At 43.9% G+C, this 23,860-nt stretch overlaps 1 protein-coding gene across 1 annotated transcript in view; it reads left to right on the forward strand.

Annotated features, from left to right (window-relative positions):
* Nucleotides 1-23,860, forward strand: part of LOC132825026 (F-actin-monooxygenase MICAL3-like) — a 483,930-nt gene that overhangs the window by 75,269 nt on the left and 384,801 nt on the right. The window contains exon 2 of the mRNA XM_060840028.1: nucleotides 17,052-17,112. The gene's annotated coding sequence lies outside the window, so the exon portion shown is untranslated. The remainder of the gene's footprint in view (nucleotides 1-17,051; nucleotides 17,113-23,860) is intronic.

Here is a 23,860-nt window from a genome sequence, read left to right on the forward strand (position 1 = left end):
TTTTGGATGTCTAACTAATGAAAGACAGAATGGGATAATGGGATATTTTTAGGTTGGGAACCTAGAGTACCACTAGTGGGGAAGACAATGATTTAGAATAGATATTCATGACTTGAATGAGGAAAGTTAATGTATTAATGTACTATTTCCATGTGGGCTACAGTGGTTTAAGAAGGCAGCTCTCCCACCACCTTCTCAAAGGCAACTAGAGTCAGACCAGCCAGTGAGGCCCATGCCCCACAAGTGAACATAAAAAAAAGGTTGTGGATGTTAAAAAAAACAATTGAGGAACCAAGAAGTGAGGCTGACACAGACTCTGCAGAGGGATTTAGACAAAAAACTTAGTAGGCGGAATATAACGTGAGATTTTGCAGGAAGATTAGAGGAACTGAATATCATCTAATTGGAGAACAATTGCAGAAAGCTACAGAAGAGAGGGATTTGGAGTCCTTGACCATGAGATTCAAAAGGGCTAGCATCCAAGTTCAGCAAACAGTATGGAAGGCGAGTATAATGATGGCCTTTATTTCAAAGAAAATAAAATGTTAAAGTAGGGACATTTTGCTAAAACTTGAAGCACTATTCAGATCAGAGCTGGAATACTGTGAACTGTTATCTAAGGAAAGATATATTGGCATTGGATAGATAGAATCATACAGTACAGATCCCTTTAGCCTATTGAGTCTGTACCACCAAAAACACACTACTAGCCACACTAGGGCTATCTTCTCACACTAGGCCCACAGTGTCAAATGTTATGACACTTCAAGTACTCATCCAAATATTTGTTAAAGGTTGTGAAGTTTCCTGCCTCAACTAACCTCCCACTACCTTCTGGGAGAAAAAAATACATTCCCCAAATCCCCTCTAAACCTTTAAAATTAATCTAATTTTTCCTTTAAAATTATTGGCCCCTTTGAGCTGCTTTCTATTTACTCTGTCCATGCCCCCCAAATCTTAAACACCTCTATCAGTTTCCTCCTCAACCTTCTCTGCTCTAAAATATAATCCAAGTTTACCCGGCCTCTCTTCGTAGCTGAATTGCTCCATCCCAAACAACAATTGGTGAATCCTCTCTGTGTCCCATCCAGCTCAATCATATCCTTCCTATCATGTGGTGATCAGAACTACACACAGTACTCCAGTTGTGACCTAACGGAAGTTCTGTATAGTACCAGCATAATCTCCTTGCTCTTATAATCTATACCCCGACTGATAAAGGCAAGTATCTGTATGCCTTTTCAACTACCTGATTAACCTGGCCTGCCACCTTTAGGGATCTGTGGACAAGTATTCCAAAGATTTCTCTGTTCCTCTGAGCTTCCAAGTATCCTCCATTCACTGAGTACTCTTTGTCTTGATAATTCTTCCAAAGTGCAAAGAGCAATCCAGAGCATGTTCACTGGACTGATGGAGGGACTTTCTTATGAGAAAACATTGAGTAGGTTGGACCAGTACTTATCAGAATTTGGAAGGATGCATAAAATATGGATTACATGCACACTATATGGAAAGGAGAAAGTGAGGACTGCAGATGGTGGAGGTTGAAGTGCCTCAGGCAGAGGAGATGACCTGAGGGGTGCTGTAAGAGAGAGAGACTCACTGAGATCCATGTGGAAGGAGGAAGAGAACTTCTCCAAGGTGTGCAGCCTTGGAAAAGGCTTATTTGAAAAGCAAGGATTGATTAGGCATAGACAACATGGCTTTGTGTGTGGGACATCATGTCTCACAAAGTTGATTGAGTTTTTTGAAGAAGTCAGAACAATGGAAGTGATCTATATGGACTTCAGTTAGGCATTCGACAAGGTTCCACATGGTAGACTAGTTAGCAAGATCAGATCACACGGAATCTTAGAACTACCCATTTGGATACAGAACTGACTCAAAGGTAGAAGAAGGGATTGTGATGGAGGGTTGCTTTTCTGACTGGAGGCCTGTGACCAATGATGTGCCACAAGGATTGGTGCTGGGTCCACTGTGTTTCGTCATTTATGTAAATGATTTGAATGTGAGCATAGGAGGTATTGTTAGTAAGTTTGCAGCTCACACTAAAAATGGAAGTTTAGTGGACAGCGAAGAAGGTTACCTCAGATTACAATGGGATCTTGATCAGATGGGCCAATGGGCCGAGGGGTGGCAGATGGAGTTTAATTTATATAAATGCGAGGTACTGCATTTTGGGAAAGCAAATCAGAGCAGGTCCTGGGAAGTATTGCTGAACAAAGGGACTTTAGAGTGCAGGTTCATAGCTCCTTGAAAGTGGAGTTGCAGGTAAATAAGATAGTGAAAAAGATGTTTGGTATGCTTTCCTTTATTGGCCAGAGTATTGAGTACAGGAGCTGGGAGGTCATGTTATGGACGTACAGGACATTGGTTAGGCCACTATTGGAATACTGCATGCAATTCTGGGCTTCCTGCTTTAGGAAGGATGTTGTGAAACTTGAAAGGGTTCAGAAAAGATTTACAAGGATTGGGGGGTTTGAGCTATAGGAAGATGCTGAATATGCTGGGGCTGATGTTCCTGGAGTTCGGAGGCTGAGGGGTGACCATGGACAGGTTTATAAAATCATGAGGGGCACGGATAAGATAAATACACAAGGTATTTTTCCCCACAGTGAGGAGGTCTAAAACTAGAGGGCATAAGTTTAAGGTGAAAGGGGACAGAATTAAATGGGACCTAAGGGCAGATTTTTCACACAGAGGGTGGTGCATGTTTGGAATGAGCTGTCAGAGGAAGTGATGGAGGCTAGTACAATTACAACATTTAAAAGGCATCTGGATGGTTATATGAATAGGAAGGGTTTGGAGGAACATGGGCCAAATACTGAAATATGGAAGTAGATTTATTTATGATATCTGGTCGGCATGAACAAGTTGGACTGAATTGTCTTGTTTCCATGCTATACACTTCTATGACTCTAGTATGTATTTATGCAGCGCTTTTAACATCATAACTCGCCTCAAGTTGGCTCAGATGAACATTCTAAATAAAATTTGATACCAAACTATACAAGAGATATTGCGGAAGGGTTTGGCAGTACAGGACAAGAGATGGATATCACTTAGAATGGTTAAAATCGGGGATGCTGGAGAGGCTAGAATTAGAGGGGCATGATTTTTTCAAGAGGCAAGTGACACTGCAGAAGATAAATGAGTCAGGCCGTGAGGAATAAGAATGAGAATTTTAAAATTAGAATGTCCCTCAGTGAGCACAGGTAATGGGGGGAGAATGGGACTTGGTGTGACTTGTTACACGGGGAGCAGGTTTGGATGGTCTGAGGCAATGGAGGGTACAATGTGGGAGACTAGCTGGGAGTGTGTGGAAATAATTGGGTTTAGAAGTAATGAAGCTACGAGTGAAGATTTCAGCAGAGAGTACATTGAGATGCACCAATTTGAATTCTTGGAATCGATGTTCCTAGTGATGGTACAGGTAATGCTAAAGATGAGACTGAAGCTTTTGCAAGGATCTTCAGCCAAATGTCAGCTTCCAGAAGTCCTCAGTAACACAGTTGCCAGTCTTCAGTCCACATGATATCTAAAAACAGTTGAAGCCCTGTATACTGCAAAGACTACAGGCCCTGACAACATTCCAGCAATAGTATTGAAGACTGTAAAATCATGAGGGGCATGGGTAGGATAAATAGATAAGGTCTTTTCCCTGAGGTGGGGGAGTCCAGAACTGGAGAGCATAGGTTCAGGGTGAGGGGGGAAAGATATAAGAGCAACCTAAGGGGCAATGTTTTCACGCAAAGGGTGGTGCGTGTATGAAATGAGCTGCCAGAGGAAGTGGTAGATGCTGTTGCAATTACAGCATTTAAAAAACACATGGATGGGTATTTGGATAGGAAGGGTTCAGAGGCATATGGGACAATATTCGATTAGAATATCTGGTCAGCATGGGCCAGTTGGATTGAAGGGTCTGTTTCTGAGCTGAACTATGGCTTGCGTTCCAGAACTTGCCACTCCCCTAGCAAAGCTGTTCCAATACAAAATGAAATACTGGCATTAACCCAACAGTTTGTAAATTGTCCAGCTATGTCTGGAAATCCAACTTTTCCAAATACCCCCCGAACAGTCTACTGTCTACAGACTAGAGTCAGGAGTGTATTGGAACCCTCTCCACTTGCCTCGGTGTCTGCAGCCCCAATATTTCTTTAAAATCGCAATATCATCCAGGACGAAGCAGCTTGTTTAATTGGCATCCATCCCCACAGCCATGAATGTTCATTCCTTCCACCAATAGTAGTATTGTATGCCATCTACAGGAAGCATTGCAGAAATTCACCGAAGCTCATTTGATAACGGCTTCCAAACCTGCAACCACAACCATCTGTAAGGGCAACAGATACATGGGAAGCCCATCACCTTCAAGCTTTTATCCAAGCCATTCACCATCCTGACTTTGAAATATATATATCACCATTCCTTCATTACTGTTGGATCAAAATGCAGTAATTCCTCCTGGAACAGCTTGGTTGGTCTACCCCAGTAAGGTTCTGCAAGGTTCGAGAAGGCAGTTGACAACCACCTTAAGAATGGCTATGAATTGCTGGATGCCCTCACCTGTGTTACTCACCATTAATAAATGATTTAAACCAAAAATTAACAAATATGATACCAGAGCCTCATCCCATTATGAAGATTGTGTCAGACTGTTGCCAGGGAGAAGGATGGAGTTGGTTGTATGGGAACAGAGTTTGGGGTGGCAACTGAAGACAATGGCTTCAATTTTCCCAAACTTTAATTGGGGGAAATGTCTGTACTTGGGCAGGCAGTCAGATAATATAAAGACAGTGGGATGGAGAGATGGTAACTGCTTTTGGATGATGTTTCTAATCGGAAATATGGAATTGAGAATTAGGAAGGAGATAAAGATCAATCCTTGGGGGGACACAGGAGGAGAAACCTTTGTCTTAAGTCTGTGGCTATGATTAGACTGATAAGAAAGGACCCGGGAGGGAGCAGTCTCAATCAGCTGGATGCAAGTGGAGAATGGTTGGAGGAGGATGGTGGGTGCATACTATCAGAGGCAGGTCGAGAATGATAAGGGCAGAATGTCCACTTTTGCAATACCTTCCCTGTATACTTTGATTCTCTGAGAGACTAAACAATTATCTATCTCAGAATTCAGTCCAGTGAATGACAGGACATCCAAAAACCTCTGGGATTGAAAATTCAAATGATTGGGGATGTTTACTGATGATTGCACAGTGTTCAGCACCATTCGTGACTCCTGAGATACTAAAACAGACCTAAAACTCAAATGTAACAACATCTGGACAATATCCAGGCTTGGGCTGACAAGTGGCAAGTAACATTCACAGCACACAAGTGCCAGACAATGACCATCATCAATAAGAGACACTCTAACCACCACCCCTTGACATTTAATGGTATTACCATCACTGAATCCCCCCACTGTCAACATCCTTGGGGTTACCATTGACCAGAAACTCAACTGGACTCACCACATAAACATAGTGGCTACAAGAGCCGGTCAGAGACTAGGGTACTGAGGTGGGTAACTCACCTCTTGACACCCCACAGTCTATCCACCATCGGCATGGCACAAGTCAGGAGTGTAATGGAATACTCTCCACTTGCCTGGATGGGTTTGGGTCCAACAACGCTTAAGAAGCTTGACACCATCCAGGACAAACCACATCTGCAAATATTCAATCCCTTCACCGGTGCACAGTAGCAGCAGTGTGTACTATCTCAAAGATGTACTGCAGAAATTCACCAAAGATTCTTTGACAGCACCTTCCAAACTCATGACCACTTCCAGGACAAGGGCAGCAGGTACTTGGGAACACCACCACCTGCAAGTTCATCTCCAAGCCACTCACCACCCTGACTTGGAAATATACCATCGTTCCTTCAAAGTCGTCGGGTCAAAATCCTGGGATTTCCTCCCTATCCACATTGTGGGTCAACCCACAGCAAGTGGGTTGCAGTGATTCAAGAAGGCAGCTCACCAGCACCTTCTCAAGGGCAATGAGGGATGGGCTATCAATGCTGGCCAGCCAGTGACGCCCAAGTCCCACAAATGAATTTTTAACATATTCACAGCCCTCCCAGTAAGACATTTCTCCACTCTCCATGAATTGTCCCTAACCCAAAGCCCTGTTCTAGTTTCCTTACCCAGGGGAAACAACTTGCTAGCGTTGACCCTGACAAACCCCTTCAGAATCTTGAATGTTTCAATGAGATTACCTCTCATAAACTCACATGAGTATCAGCCAATTTATTCAACATCTTTTTGTGGGATATTCCTGTCTTCGCAGAGACCTATCTTAGCAAATTTCGCTGTATCACCTCCAATGCAAATGTAACCTTTCTTAACTGTGAAGACCAGAACTGCACATGTCTGCCAGAGGGAAAGGACTCTCACATCTAACTTATCTGTACCTCATAATTTTGTATATCTCAGTCAAATTCCGCTTAGCCGCCTCTGCTGCAAGGAAAACAAACTGAGCCTATCCAATCCCTCCTAATAACTGAGGCTTTTCATCCCAGGCAACATCCTGGTGAATCTCCTTGTACACCAAAGTCCCTTTGTTCCTCTGTACAACTTGGAGACCCATACTATTGATTGTGTACATCCTTCCCTTAGTAGGCCTCCCAAAACGCATCACCTTGCATTTATCATGATTGGATCTGCCACTGTCCTGCCCAATTTACCAGCTGATCAATATCACTCTATAGCCTGAGACTATCCCCCTCACTACCAACAATACCATCAATTTTTGTGCCACCTGAAAACTTTGTAATTATACCTTTTATATTCCCATGCAGTTCACAAACATACATGACAAATAACAAATGTCTCAGCACCGATACCTGAGGTGCAGCGCTGGTCACAGATTTCCAGTCACAAAGACAACCCTCCACCATCACCCTTTACCTCCCATTTGCAAGCTAGATTTGGATCCAGTCTGCCATCTTGCCTGGGTTCCCACGGGCTCTTACCTTTTGGGCCAGTCTTCCATGAAGGACCTTGTTAAAGGCCTTATTGAAGTCGATGTAAACCACATCAACTGCTCAACCCTCATCAATATATTTTGTCACCTTTTCAAAAATCTCAACTAAATTAGTCAGCGCAGTTCTTCCTTTTAAAAAAAATCTGTGCTCTGTATCCATGATCAATCCCTGCCTTTCCTAGTTTTGATTAATCTTGTCCCTCAGAATTTTTTCCAATAATTTCCCGACCACTGCTGTCAGACTAATTGGTCTGTAATTACCTGCTGGTTTTCTTGATAAAAGGAATCACGTTAACTATCCTCTAGTAATCTACACTTCATCTGTGACCTGTGAAGTATTAGATATCTCCACCAGGCCTCCAGCAATCTCCTCCCTTCCCTTCCATAGCAGCCTGGAATACATCACATTAAGTCCTGGGGATTTATGCAGCTTTATGCCCACTAAAACTTTTAATACCTCCTTATTAATTTTGATATGATCTACATCCTAATCATCTCAACTCTTATCTCCAGCTAAAATATCTATCTGCTTGTGAATACAGACATTTTAATTTAAGACCTCACCTACATCCTCTGGTACCCCGTACAGTTTCCCCCTTTAGTCTCTATTATGCCCCATCCTTTCCCTGGTAATCCTTTTCACTCTTAAGGTACTTATAAAATGCCTTTGTGCTTTCCTTAGTCCTACCTGCCAAATATATTTCATGGCCCACTTTGGCCCTCTGAATCTCTGTTTTAAGGACCTCCCCAGTACTCCCTGTACATCTGAAGGGCCCTTCTAATTTTAACGCTCCACGCCTGTTATGTGCTTCCTTCTGTTTCTTTCGTAAGCTTTTGATACCCTTGAAATCTTGGGATACCTGAATGTTCTGCCCTCACTCTTCACTCTTAGAGGAAGACTCTCTCTTTGAACTCTCTCTATACTATTTTTAAAAGACTCCCACTTTCCTAATGTAGACTTGCCCACAAGTAGTTGCTCCCAGACTATGTTATCCAGATCCTGCTCAATGACATTGAAATTGGCCTTCCCTGAATTTAGACATTTAATGTCTGCACGATCCTTATCCCTTTCCATAATGACTTTGAAACTTATGGTCACTCTCTTCTAAGTGCCCATCCACTGAAACTTCAACCACTTGACTGGCCTCATTCCCTGGGATTAGGTCTAGCAGTAGCCCATCTCTGATAGGACTATCTATGGACCACCACAAAAAGCTATCCTGAATCCACTTTAAAAATTCCACATGAGCTAATCCTTTCGCATTAAGACAAACATTGTGACCCCCTCACACTGTTCTGTAACTGTAACTGTCACTGTCCTGATTTGGGTTGTTGATAACTTGTTGTGATCTCTCTACCTTAATTAGTTTGTATAGTTTTGGATTACTTTTATTTGGTTAGACCCTTGGCAAGTTACCCTTTATACCTGTAATGTTTTTTCAGTCATTTGGTTTGTCTCCAGCAGCACCTTAGTTTTAATGTTTTGTAATTATCCCTCTGCCTCAATCAGATTACAGGTCATCCTTTCACTTGCAATTCAGCTGTTGACACTTTACTTGCACCATCGGACACTGTTGATCATTTGCAGAGACTTATTATTCAACCTGTCAACTCTCCACTCCCACCATTTGTATGATCTTTTGATTATAAATTCTGTGCCTGTCTGCCTCTCCTCATGTCACCTGATGAAGGGACAGCGTTCCAAAAGCTTGTGATTTCAGATAAACCTGTTGGTCTATATCCTGATGCCATTTGACTTGTGACTTTAACACAATCCTAGTTAGCGTTAGCAAAGTTGAAGTCCCCTTTTACTGTAACCCTATTCATCTCAGGGATTTGCCTACATATCTGTCCCCCATCACCTTCTGACTGTTGAGAGGTCTACAGTATATAACTCCAGGAATGTGATTACCCACTTTTTTTCTAAACTGTACCTAGATGGCCTAATTTGAAGACATCCTCCCTCAGTATTGCAGTGATGGTCCGCTTTATCACTAATACAATGCCCCACGTGTATTACATTCCCCTATCATTCCTGAAACTTCTATGTCTTGGAATGTTGAGCTGCCAATCTTGTCCTTCCTTCAACCATTTCTCAGTGAATACAGCTGTAGGAAATGCCCATGTGCTGATCAGTTGATAAAATCTAGCTTTTCTGACCTACCATGTGCCCGCCCATGCCGCCTTCACCTACTGGACTGTCTTAGTACTTTTTCAAATCAGAATGGACAGATGATCTTGACTTTATATCTACTCTATGCCCCACCCCCCTGCTAAATCAGTTTAAAACCTCCCCAGTAGCATGAGCAAACCTTCCAGCAAGGATATTGGGGCCATTCCAGTTCAGATGCAACACATCCAGCTTATACAGATCCCACCTACCCAATGATCTAAAACCCTTCCTGCTATACCATCTCTTTAGCCACATGTTCATCCAATTTCTATACTCAGCAGCACGCGGTACTGGAAGCTATCCAGAGATTATACCTTTAGTAATCCCCCTCTTTAATTCATTATCTAACTCTCTCAATTCCAGTTGCAGAATTGTAAAAAGGACTGTTCTTTGTCGCACTCCAATTTTTACTGGGTGCTGACTGGGAAATCTCTGCTTCTGGTCCATTAGCTAATCCTTTATCCATGCAATTATATTGCTGCCAACTCTCTGAATATTTAGTCATAGAGATATTATTTTGAATTTAACTGATTGTATGTAACGTTATCAAATGCTTTTTGATAATCCAAGAAAACTGCACATATGATTTCCCTTTTATCTACCATATTTGTTCAATGCTCAAAAAGCTGTAATAAATTTGTGAATGAGGATTACCCCTTCATAAAGTGATGTTGACTTGGTTTGATTGTACAATACTTTCATCAATGTATTGCTAAGATTTTTGATGTAATAGATTCCAGATCTCCAAACTTCACCCTTTACAACCTTCTGGGCTCAGTGTTGAGTTAAACACCGAAAATTGTGAATCCATTCCTTCCCTTTTAGTTAAAGTTTTTAATTGGAGTAAGGCACATTTTAATTGAATGAGACATGAACTTTCAAAAGTTGATTGGAGTAGACTGTTCGCAAGTAAAAGGATGGCTGTGAAGTGGGAGAAGTTCAAGTACATGATGGTGAGAGCTCAGAGACATTTTGTGCCTGTTATAGTGAAGGGTAAGTCTGGTAAGAGTAGGGAACAATGGCTGAATAAAGATATTGAGGTTCTAGTCAAGAACAAAAGAGAATCTTTTTAAATATAGAAACATGGTTTGATTGATTCTCAATCAATATAAAGAATGTAAGGGCATTCTTAAGAAAGAAATCAGGAAGGCAAAGAGAGGATGTGAAATAGCATTGGCAGATACGGTTAAGGATAATCCAAAGAGATTGTACAAATACATTAAGAGCAAGAGGGTGGAGCCCCTTAAAGATCAAGCATGTCATCTTTGTGTTGAACCCCAGGAGATGGAAGAGATACTAAATGAATATTTTATGTCATTTTTTTACTGTGGAGAGAGAAATGGAGACTAGAGAATACAGAGAAATAAACTTTGATGTTTTAAAAACAGTTCATATTACAGAAGAGGAGGTTTGGGAGGTTTTCAAAAATATAGAGGTGGATAAATCTCCTGGACCTGAACTAATGTATCCCAGAACATTGTGGGAAGAAAGACAAGAAATTACGAGGCCCCTTGTAAAAATACTTGCACCATTTATAGTTCCAGGTGAGGTGCCTGGTGACTGGAGGGTGGCTAACATTGTACCTTTGTTCTAGAAAGATTGTAAGGAGAAACTAGGGAACTATAGACCAGTGAGTCTGACTTCGGTTGTCAGTAATTTGTTGGAGGTGATTATGAAAGATAGGATTTATGGACATTTAGAGAAGCAAACATTGATTAGGGATAGTCAGCATGGTTTTGTGTGAGGACAATTGTGTCTCATAAACTTGATTGAGTGTTTTTGAGGAAGTTATCAAAAAGGTTTATGATGTCAGGGCAGTAGACATTGTTTATTTGGATTTTAGTAAAGTCTTTGATAAGGTTCCGCATGGTAGACTAATTAGTAAAGTTAGGTCACATGGGATTCAGGGTGAGCTTGCCAATTGGTGGCATAGGAGACAGTGAAGAAGGTTTTCTAAGATTACAAAGGGATCTTGATCAAATTGGGTCAATGGGCTGAAAAATGACCGCTGGGAGTTCAGCCTGGATAAATGTGAGGTATTGCATTTTGGTAAAACGAACAAAATGTAGGGACTACACAATTAATTGTAAGGCCTTTTGGTAGTGTTGTAGCATAGAGGGATCTAGGCATTCAGATACATAATTCTTTAAAGTTTGCATCAAATATAGATGGGGTGGTTCAACATGTGTTTAGCACACTTGCCTTCATTGCTCAGTCCTTTGAGTATAGGAGTTTGGTCATTATATTGAAGTTGTACAGAACACTTGTGAGGTCTCTTCTGGAATACTGTGTCCAGTTCCAGTCTCCCAGTTATAGAAAGAATGATGTCAAGCTGGAGAGGTTCAGAAGGGATTTACCATGGTGCTGCCGAATATGGAAGATTTGATTATAAAGAAAGGCTAGATAGGCTGAGACATTTTTCACTGGAGGTTGAGAGGTAACCTGATAGTCTTCTTAGGGAACTTCTATCTTCACAATAGAAGATATTTCTATTCTATTCAGAACAGAAAATATTTTGTGTCTATCTTCACAACCACGCTGCTCCTTAGTGCTTCCAAATCAAGACTAGGGGGCACATTTTTAAAGTGAGAGGAAAGAGATTTAAAAAAGACATGAGGCAAATTTTAATACAGCGTGTGGAATGAACTTCCTGAGGAAGTGGTGGATGTGGATACAATTACAACGTTTAAATGACATTTGGATACATACATGAATAGGAAAGGTTTGGAGGGATATGGGCTAGGAGCAGGCAGGTGGGACTAGTTTAGTTTGAGGTTCTGTTCAGAACGGATTGGCTGGAGTGAAGGGTCTGTTTCCATGCTGTGTGACTCTATGACAATGACTCTATTTAGGTTTGCTTGTTATGTTCTGTATCACTCTGACCTCTCTCCCCTCCCCCACATCACTGCAGTGGATTGTCTGTCCTTTCCAGTCTGGCAGTTAGATAAACTATCGTTCTGCTATTCTCACATTCCGATCACTTAATCTGAACTATCAACGTCCTTCGCTAGTACTCCAACTGCTCCCCTATACTCACCCTCCCCAACTATTGCATAAATGCTGGCCCCTCCAAACTTCACTTCAGCTCTGATGAAAAGTCATCCAGATTTGAAACGTTAGCTTGCTGTTTCGCCACAGGTGCTGCATGACCCACTGTGATTTCCTGCACTTTTTATTTTTAGTACTTGCCTAATGAATGAACACAGTTTTCTCCATGTTCATTCTTTAAGCATTATTATATTTTCTAACTTCAAATCTATTGGGGCCATTCTACAATCTCAGGAATTTTGAAATATCAGAGCCAGTTCATCATTATTGTATTGCTCTCTCTTTTAGAACCACCTCTTTTAGGGCGGCATGGTGGCTCAGTGGATAGCACTGCTGCCTCACAGCGCTAGGGTCCCAGGTTTGATTCCAGCCTCAGGTGACTGTCTGTGTGGGTTTCCTCTGGGTGCTCCGGTTTCCTTCCACAACCCAAAAGGTATGCAGGTCAGGTCAGGTGGTTTGGCCAAGCTAAATTATCCCATAGTGTCAGGTGCATTAGTCAGAGGGAAATGGATCTGGGTGGACCAGTGGGGCCAAATAGCCTGTTTCCACACTGTAGGGAATCGAATCTTAAGAAAAACCCTAGGAAGGAGGCTATCAGTCCCAGGGATCCATTGTATTTTAGCCCTGGGTTTCTCCAATATACTTGCTCTGCTGATACATTAATGACCTTAAGTTTCTCATAATTTTTGGCTGCCCCCTGTTTCTGGTATGTAATGTGTGACTTCTGTTGTGAACAAAGTTTAAAAATTATGCAACACTGGGTTTATTTGGAAACACTAAGTGTTCGGAGCGCTGCTCCTTCATCAGGCGGTTGTGAAGATAGACACAAAGCATTTTCTATTCAGAATAGAAGAGAATAGAAATGTCTTCTGTTGTGAAGATAGAAACAAAACAAATATTTTGTGTCTGCCATTTCCTCATTCCCCTCAATAAATTCTCTAGATTCTGCTCCAAGAGCCTTAAGGGGCAACTTTTTCACACAGAGGCTGGCACTTATATGGAATGAGCTCCCAGAGGAAGTGGTGGAGGCTGGTACAATTTAAAAGGCATCTGGATGGGTATATGAATAGGAAGGGTTTGGAGGGATATGAGCTGGGTGCTGGCAAGGGTTTGGGATATCTGGATAGACAAGTTGGACCGAAGGGTCTGTTTCCACGCTGTACATCTCTCTGACTCTAAATGACCAACATTTATGTTGACTAATCACTTCCTTTATAAATATTTGTTTAAAAAAAAGCTTGATTAAGACTGTAAGTGAAATTACGTATTTTTATTTTATTTTAATCAATTTTTGGTTCCCCCTTAATGTTTTCTAAAGCACTTCCAATCCTTAAACTTATTTCTACTCTTTGCAACAATAGAAACCTATTATTCTTATCCAATACTACCTTTAACTTCTGGAGGAAACCTCACATGGATCTTTCTCATGGGTTTTGTTTTAAAATGGAATGTCTTTTTGAAAACTCTAGATTATTTCTTTACATGTTTTCCATTATATAACATCCATTGAAGTCCATACCAAAGAAAACTGAATGCCCAGTCCCAATGCAATTGTTTTTGTTTAAATTTAAGCTTTGTTTGTTTGTGATTGCAGGATGTCACTTTAAGCTTAGCAACAAATTCAATCTTATTATGTTCATTATTTCCCAGTGGATCTTTTATCATCATCCTGCAAATTAGCCCTGCCTCATAATGGCTTGAAAATATTTGTATTCTATTGGTTCCAAACCATATTACTCCAAGAAACTATCACAAAAACATTCTGCAAACTTATCTTCCATACTACACTTGTCAAGTTGATATGAAGATTAAGCTTTCTCTGCATTATCACCTTAACTTTGCTACAAACTTCAATAGTTTCTCATTTAATGTTAATGTCCAATAGAATGTCTATGGTTGGGAGCTTACAAAGTCCACTTACTCTTGTTTTCTGACTCTTGCTATTCCTAATTTTCATGTAGACTGATTTCATTTCATAATCTTCTGGGCCAAGAAATTGTGTTGTTGAACCATAGGGTCAAAGAGTCATACAGCACGGAAACAGACCCTTCGATCCAACTCTTCCGTGCCAACCAAGTTTCCCAAACTAAACTAGTCTCACTTGCCTATGTTTGGCCCATATCCCTCGAAAGTTTTCCTATTCATATATCTGGCCTAACGTCACTTAAAAGTCTATCCAGCCTCTCCTGGGTGTTGGACAGGTCAAGACTGTATGAAATTTTGAGATGATGGCTTTCAGATACAGTTGCTTCTTTGGTCCTTTGAGGTGGTTGACCTTTTGGGTTTGGCAAATTCTGCCAAATGTGTGTTTGTAAAATGTCCTGATCTCATCCTTTATTATAAAGGTTAGCCCTCCTCATTTGCCATTCTGTCATTATAGAATATTGTGTATCTTGGAATACTTCAGCCTTAATCACTTTGTAACCATGGAGAAAATAAAGATGCTCAACTGGAGAGCCCCACATTGCCTGTTTTCAAGATGGACCACTTTACCATGAACAAATCAAGCAGTTGATGAGCAGCGGGCCTTTCCATGGGATCAGTATCCTGGGGAGACAATCCAATTAAGGGCAGGCGTTCTGCTGTTCACCGGCATCACCAAGTCCAATTGTGTCTTCTGCTGGAATAACACACAGCAGAGGCCTAAGCTTGAGGAGTAACCCAAATAGCATCCAAATTCCAGAATGAAGGGTCATAGTCTCAGGATCATGGGAGAGACCTTTTAGGAATGAGATGAGGAGAAATTTCTTCACCCAGAGCATAGTGAGTTTGTGGAATTCTGTGACATAGAAAGTGGCTGAAACCAAAATATTAAATGTTTTCAAGAAGGAATTAGATATCTGGATTCAGAATTGGCTGGCTGACAGAAGGCAGAGAGTGCTTGTAAATAGGAAGTATTCTGCCTGGAGGTCAGTGTTGAGTGGGGTCCCGCTGGGCTCTGTTCTTGGGCCTCTGCTCTTTGTAGTTTTTATAAATGACTTGGATGAGGAGGTTGAGGGGTGGGTTAGTAAATATGCAGATGACACTAAGGTTGGAGGTGTCATTGATAGTGTAGAGGGCTACTGCAGGCTGCAGCACGACATAGACAGGATGCAGAGCTGGGCTGAGAAATGGCAGATGGAGTTCAACCTGGATAAATGTGAAGTGATGCATTTTGGATTGTCGAACTCGAATGCTGAATATAGGATTAAAGACAGGATTCTTGGCAGTGTGGAGGAACAGAGGGATCTGGGTGTGCAAGTACATAGATCCCTCAAAATTGCCACCCAGGTGGATAGGGTTGTTAAGAAAGCATATGGTGTTTTGGCTTTCATTAACCGGGGGATCGAGTTTAAGAGCCTCAAGGTTTTGCTACAGCTCTACAATCCCTGGTGAGGCCACACTTGGAATATTGCGCCCAGTTCTAGTCGCCCTACTGTAGGAAAGATGCAGAGGCTTTGGAGAGTGTGCAAAGAAGGTTTACCAGGATGCTGCCTGGACTGGAGGGCTTGTCTTATGAAGAAAGGTTGAATAGGCTCGGAGTTTTCTCTCTGGAGAGAAGGAGGAAGAGAGGAGACCTGATTGAGGTGTACAAGGTAATGAGAGGAACAGATGGAGTCAATAGCCAGAGACTTTTCCCCAGGGCAGGATTGACTGGTACGAGGGGTTTGAAGATATTAGGAGGAAGGTATAAAGGTGATGTCAGACGTAGGTTCTTTACACAGAGAGTAGTGAATGCATGGAATGCGGTGGTGGAAGCAGAGTCATTAGGGACATTTAAGCGACTGCTGGGCATGCACAAGGATAGCAGTGAGTTGAGGGGTGTGTAGGTTAAGTTACTATATTGTACATTTGGATTAAACCTCGGCACAACATCATAGGCCAAAGGGCCTGTTTTGTGCTGTACTTTTCTATGTTCTATACTTCCAGGGGCTAAAGGGGTCAAAGGGTATGGGGAGAAAGCAGGAACAGTGTACGGAGTTGGATGACCAGCCTTGATCTGGTGGAGCAAGCTTGAAGAGTTGAATGACCTCCCCAGCAAGTACCACATTAGCCTCTTGTAGTCATTCCTTTCCCATTTAATTGGCAGCACAGTGGGAAGGTCAACAAAAGGGCAGGCCTGCTCTGGACTGGACTGAGATGATGGCGGGCAAGGGCTGGGGTGAGTGCTTCACCTCCCTTCGGATGAAATATCCTCCTTACCATAAACGGGCCAGAAGAGAGGTCAGGAGATTCAGTTCATGTCTCTCTTGATGGTTACATTGAAACTATTTACTATTGTCACTATTTTAATATTTTATTGTGAATGTTTTGTGAATTCAGGTAAAAAGCCTTTAATTATATTTTAAAACTGCTATTCCCTCCATTGCTGTGATTGGTTGATGCATAATGGCTGTTAAACCGTGTGTCCATTAGAATCCCACGCTGTTTGATTTTATCTTCATTACTGTTGTCTTACTGAATTCCTATATTCTGTGATCACCTAAATTCTACCTTCCCCAAAGCTCCAGATAGTTTAAAGCACTGTCCTCAGCTTAGTTATACAGTTGGCCCAGACATTGCTCCGAGCACTATCGATGTGGCCCATTCCAATGGAAAACTCCCTTCCCTCTCAATCCTGTTGAATCGAAACCCCTTTGTCCCACACAATTCTTTGAACCACAAGTTTAATTCTGTATTCTACTGACTCACCGTTGGTAAGTGGCTCAGGTAGCGTTTCGGAGAGAATTATCTTTGATGTTTTGCTTTTTCTAATTTGGACTGTCATTCCTCAACACTCAGTTAAATGTCATTTCCAATTCCTCTTATAGTGTTGGTTCCTACTTGAATCCCGATAACCAGATCCTTCTCCTCTCACTCTGCAGAGTCTCTAACCCTGGCAACACAGTCTTTGGAACTGCTGGTGGATGGTGGCTGCAGGGAATGGTAATTATCCCCTTTAGAGAGTAATGTGGTTATAATATTAGACGGATACATGATGCTGTGACAATTCTGTCAATCACGTAGTGAGAGAGAGTTCTAGAAGGAGGAAGAAGATCTATTGTGCGTGATAGTTCAATGCATAGTCATAAAGTTGTACAGCATAGAAACAGACCTTTGGTCCAACTTATCCATGTCGATCAGATATCCCACATCAATCTCATCCGTTTGCCAGCATTTGATCTATATCTCTCTAAACCCTTCCTATTCATGTACCAGCCTTTTAACTGTTGTAATTGTACCAACCTCCACCACTTCCTCTGGCAGCTCGTTCCATACACTCACTTCCCTCTGCCTCTTAGCACCCTTTCAAATCTTGCCCCTCTCATCTTAAACCTGTGCCCTCTAGTTTTGGACTCCCCACCCCCCACCCCAGGGAAAAGACCTTGGCTATTAATCCTATCCATGCCCCTCAAGTTTTTATAACACTCTATAAGATCGTTCTTCAGCCACCAATGCTCCAGGGAGAATAGCCGCAGCCTGTTCAGCCTCTCCCTGTCGCTCAAACCCTCAACCCTGGCAACATCTTTGTAAATCTTTTCTGAACCCTTTCACGTTTCACAACATCCTTCCTGTAGCAGGAAGACCAGAAGTGAATACAGTATTCCAAACGTGGCCTGTCCAGTGTCCTATACAGCTGCAACATGACACATCGACTCTGAGTAAAAAGTGAGGTCTGCAGATGCTGGAGATCAGAGCTGAAAATGTGTTGCTGGTTAAAGCACAGCAGGTCAGGCAGCATCCAAGGAACAGGAAATTCGACGTTTCAGGCCAGAGCCCTTCATCAGGAATGAGGAGAGGGTGCCAGGCAGGTTAAGATAAAAGGTAGGGAGGAGGGACTTGGAGGAGGGGCGATAGAGATGTGATAGGTGGAAGGAGGTCAAGGTGAGGGTGATAGGCTGGAGTGGGGTAGGGGCGGAGAGGTCAGGAAGAAGATTGCAGGTTAGGAGGGCGGTGCTGAGTTCGAGGGAATGGACTGAGACAAGGTGGGGGGAGGGGAAATGAGGAAACTGGAGAAATCTGAGTTCACCACTTGTGGTTGGAGGGTTCCCAGGCGGAAGATGAGGCGCTCTTCCTCCAACCGTCGTGTTGTTATGTTCTGCCGATGGAGGAGTCCAAGGACCTGCATGTCCTCGGTGGAGTGGGAGGGAGAGTTAAAGTGTTGAGCCATGGGGTGGTTGGGTTGGTTGGTCCGGACGTCCCAGAGGTGTTCCCTGAAGCGTTCCGCAAGTAGGCGGCCCATCTCCCCAATACAGAGAGGGCCACATCGGGTGCAGCGGATGCAATAGATGATGTGTGTGGAGGTGCAGGTGAATTTGTGGCGGATATGGAAGGATCCCTTGGGGCCTTGGAGAGAGGTAAGGGGGGAGGTGTGGGCGCAAGTTTTGCATTTCCTGCGGTTGCAGGGGAAGGTGCCGGGAGTGGAGGTTGGGTTGGTGGGGGTTGTGGACCTGACGAGGGAGTCACGAAGGGAGTGGTCTTTGCGGAACGCTGATAGGGGAGGGGAGGGAAATATATCCCTGGTGGTGGGGTCCGTTTGGAGGTGGCGGAAATGACGGCGGATGATACGTTTTATACGGAGGTTGGTGGGGTGGTAGGTGAGAACCAGTGGGGTTCTGTCCTGGTGGCAGTTGGAGGGGCAGGGCTCAAGGGCGGAGGAGCGGAAAGTGGAGGAGATGCGGTGGAGGGCATCGTCGATCACGTTTGGGGGGAATCTGCGGTCCTTGAAGAAGGAGGCCATCTAGACTGTACGGTATTGGAACTGGTCCTCCTGGGAGCAGATGCGGCGGAGATGAAGGAATTGGGAATATGGGATGGAGTTTTTACAGGGGGCAGGGTGGGAGGAGGTGTAGTCCAGGTAGCTGTGGGAGTCAGTCGGTTTATAGTAGATGTCTGTGTTGAGACGGTCGCCCGAGATAGAAATGGAAAGGTCCAGGAAGGGGAGGGAGGAGTCTGAGACAGTCCAGGTGAATTTGAGGTCGGGATGGAAGGTGTTGGTAAAGTTGATGAACTGTTCAACCTCCTCGTGGGAGCACGAGGCAGCGCCGATACAGTCTCATCTCCGTATACAGCGTATCATCCGCCGTCATTTCCGCCACCTCCAAACGGACCCCACCACCAGGGATATATTTCCCTCCCCTCCCCTATCAGCGTTCCGCAAAGACCACTCCCTTCGTGACTCCCTCGTCAGGTCCACAACCCCCACCAACCCAACCTCCACTCCCGGCACCTTCCCCTGCAACTGCAGGAAATGTAAAACTTGCGCCCACACCTCCTCCCTTACTTCTCTCCAAGGCCCCAAGGGATCCTTCCATATCCGCCACAAGTTCACCTGCACCTCCACACACATCATCTATTGCATCCGCTGCACCCGATGTGGCCTCCTCTATATTGGGGAGATGGGCCGCCTACTTGCGGAACGCTTCAGGGAACACCTCTGGGACGCCCAGACCAACCAACCCAACCACCCTGTGGCTCAACACTTTAACTCTCCCTCCCACTCCACCGAGGACATGCAGGTCCTTGGACTCCTCCATCGGCAGAACATAACAACATGACGGTTGGAGGAGGAGCGCCTCATCTTCCGCCTGGGAACCCTCCAACCACAAGGGATGAACTCGGATTTCTCCAGTTTCCTCATTTCCCCCCCCCCCCCACCTTGTCTCAGTCCATTCCCTCGAACTCAGCACTGCCCTCCTAACCTGCAATCTTCTTCCTGACCTCTCCGCCCCCACCCCACTCCAGCCTATCATCCTCACCTTGACCTCCTTCCACCTATCACATCTCCATCGCCCCTCCTCCAAGTCCCTCCTCCCTACCTTTTATCTTAGCCTGACTGGCACCCTCTCCTCATTCCTGATGAAGGGCTCTGGCCCGAAGCGTCAAATTTCCTGCTCCTTGGATGCTGCCTGACCTGCTGCGCTTTTCCGGCAACACATTTTCAGCTATCGACTCTGATACTCAATGCTCTGACCAATACAGGAAAGCATACCAAATGCCTCCTTCGCTGTCCGATTTACGTTTGACTCCACTTTCAGGGAACTATGAACTTGCACACACCAAAATCTCTTTGTTCAGCAATACTCCCCAGGGCCTTACCATTAAGTGTAAATGTTCTACCTTGCCTTGACTGTCCAAAATGCAGCACCTCACGTTTATCTAAATTAAACTCTATCTGCCATTGCTCGGTCTATTGGTCATCTGATCAAGGTCCCGTTGTGCTCTGAGATGACCATCCCAGCTGTCCACATTACCTCCAATTTTGGTGTTGTCTGCATCACAGTTGAGGGTTCAGGATTGTGCCTGTGTATGTGTTCGTCTGTGTATGTGTGGGGATGTGTATATGCATGTGTGGGATGTGTGTGTGTATGTGTGGGGATGTGTATGTGTGAGGATGTGGGGATATGTATATGTATGTGTGGTGGTGTGTATGTGTGGGAATGGGGCTGTGTTTTGTGGGGATGTGTATGTGTGATGCATATGTGTGGGGATATTTATGTGTATGTGTGGGGTTGTGTATATGTGGGGATATGTATGTGTATGGATGGGGCTGTGTATGTGTGGGGATGTGTATGTGTGGGAATGTATATGTGTATTTGTGGAAATGTGGATGTCTGTGTGGGGATGCCTATGTGTGGGGATGTGTATATGTGGGAATGTCTATGAGTATGTGTATGTGTGGGGATGTATATGTGTATGTGTCGGGAAGTGGATGTGTAGGGATGTGTGAGAGTGATGATGTGTATGTGTGATATGCATGTGTGGGGATGTGAATGTTTAGGTGTGAGGTTGTAAATGTGTGCAGATGTGTATGGATGTGTATGTGTTTGTGTGGGGATGTGTATTTGTGAGTATGTGTATGTGTGGGGATGTGTAGGTGTAGGTGTGGGGATGTGTATGCGTATGTGTGGGGATGTGTATGCGTATGTGTGTGTTTGCGAATGTGTATGTGTGTGTTTGCGAATGTGTATTTGTGAGGATGTGTGTGTTTGCGGATGTGTATTTGTGAGGATGTGTGTGTTTGCGGATGTGTATTTGTGAGGATGTGTGTGTTTGCGGATGTGTATTTGTGAGGATGTGTGTGTTTGCGGATGTGTATTTGTGAGGATGTGTGTGTTTGCGGATGTGTATTTGTGAGGATGTGTGTGTTTGCGGATGTGTATTTGTGAGGATGTGTATGTGTGCGGATGTGTATGTGTATGTTTGCGGATGTGTACGTGTGGGGATGTGTATGTGTGGGGATGTGTGTGAGAGGTTGTGTATGTGTGGGGATGGGGATGTGTATGTGTGATGTGTATGTGCGGGGATGTGAATGTGGAGATGTGTATGTTTATGTGTGGGGATGTGTCTGTGTGGGGATGTGTATATGTGTGTGTTTGCGGATGTGTAGGTGTATGTGTGAGGATGTGTAGGTGTATGTGTCTGTGTGCGTATGTGTATGTGTCTGTGGATGTGTGTGTGTGTGTGGGGATATGTATGTGTGATGTGAATGTGGGGATGTGTATGCTTATGTGTGAGGATGTAAATGTGTGTGTGTATGTGTATATGTGCATATGTGTAGGTGTATGTGTGGGGATGTGTATGTGTGGGGATGTGTATGTGTGAGGGTGGGGATGTGTATGTGTGAGGGTGGGGATGTGTATGTTTATGTGTGGGGATGTGTCTGTGTGGGGATGTGTATATGTGTGTGTGTGGGGATGTGTATGTGTGTGTTTGCGGATGTGTAGGTGTATGTGTGAGGATGTGTAGGTGTATGTGTGAGGATGTGTAGGTGTATGTGTATGTGTCTGTGGATGTGTGTGTGTGTGGGGATATGTATGTGTGATGTGAATGTGGGGATGTGTATGCTTATGTGTGAGGATGTAAATGTGTGTGTGTATGTGTATATGTGCATATGTGTAGGTGTATGTGTGGGGATGTGTATGTGTGAGGGTGGGGATGTGTATGTGTGAGGGTGGGGATGTGTATGTGTGAGGGTGGGGATGTGTATGTGTGAGGGTGGGGATGTGTATGTGTATGTGTGGGGATATGTATGTGTGATGTGAATGTGGGGATATGTATGTTTATGTGTGAGGATGTAAATGTGTGTGTGTATGTGTATATGTGCATATGTGTAGGTGTATGTGTAGGGGATGTGTATGTGTGAGTGTGGGGATGTGTATGTGTGAGGGTGGGGATGTGTAGGTGTATGTGTGGGGATGTGTATGCATGGGGAATGTGTATGTGTATTTGTGGGGATGTGTATGTGTGGGGATGTGTATGCGTGGGGAATGTATATGTGTGGTGATGTGTATGTGCGGGGATGTGTAGGTGTATGTGCGGGGATGTGTAGGTGTATGTGCGGGGATGTGTAGGTGTATGTGTGGGGATGTGTAGGTGTATGTGTGGGGATGTGAATGTGTATGTGTGGGGATGTGAATGTGTATGTGTGGGGATGTGAATGTGTGGGGATGTGTATGTGTATGTGAATGTGTGGGGATGTGTATGTGTATGTGAATGTGCGGGGATGTGTATGTGAATGTGAATGTGCGGGGATGTGTATGTGAATGTGAATGTGCGGGGATGTGAATGTGAATGTGAATGTGCGGGGATGTGAATGTGTATGTGTGGGGAATGTGTATGTGTGAGGATGTGTATGCGTGGGGAATGTATATGTGTGGTGATGTGTATGTGCGGGGATGTGTAGGTGTATGTGTGGGGATGTGTATGTGAATGTGTGGCTGTGGGGATGTGTATGTGTGGTATGTGTATGTGTGGTATGTGTATGTGTGCGGATGTGTAGGTGTATGGGTGGGGATGTGAATGTGCGGGGATGTGAATGTGTATGTGCGGGGATGTGTATGTGTGGTATGTGTATGTGTGCGGATGTGTAGGTGTATGGGTGGGGATGTGTATGTGTGGGGAATGTGTATGTGTGAGGATGTGTATGCGTGGGGAATGTATATGTGTGGTGATGTGTATGTGCGGGGATGTGTAGGTGTATGTGTGGGGATGTGAATGTGTATGTGTGGGGATGTGTGTGGGTATGTGTATGTGTGCGGATGTGTAGGTGTATGGGTGGGGAATGTGTATGTGTGAGGATGTGTATGCGTGGGGAATGTATATGTGTGGTGATGTGTATGTGCGGGGATGTGTAGGTGTATGTGTGGGGATGTGAATGTGTGGGGATGTGTATGTGTATGTGAATGTGTGGGGATGTGTATGTGTATGTGAATGTGTGGGGATGTGTATGTGTGGTGATGTGGATGTGAATGTGTATGTGTGGGGATGTGTATGTGTATGTGAATGTGTGGGGATGTGTATGTGTGGTATGTGTATGTGTGCGGATGTGTAGGTGTATGGGTGGGGATGTGTATGTGTGGGGAATGTGTATGTGTGAGGATGTGTATGCGTGGGGAATGTATATGTGTGGTGATGTGTATGTGCGGGGATGTGTAGGTGTATGTGTGGGGATGTGAATGTGTATGTGTGGGGATGTGTGTGGGTATGTGTATGTGTGCGGATGTGTAGGTGTATGGGTGGGGAATGTGTATGTGTGAGGATGTGTATGCGTGGGGAATGTATATGTGTGGTGATGTGTATGTGCGGGGATGTGTAGGGGGATGTGTATGTGTATGTGAATGTGTGGGGATGTGTATGTGTATGTGAATGTGTGGGGATGTGTATGTGTGGTGATGTGGATGTGAATGTGTAT

The sequence above is a fragment of the Hemiscyllium ocellatum genome, chromosome 19 (assembly GCF_020745735.1).
Source record: "Hemiscyllium ocellatum isolate sHemOce1 chromosome 19, sHemOce1.pat.X.cur, whole genome shotgun sequence".
Classification (NCBI taxonomy): domain Eukaryota; kingdom Metazoa; phylum Chordata; class Chondrichthyes; order Orectolobiformes; family Hemiscylliidae; genus Hemiscyllium; species Hemiscyllium ocellatum.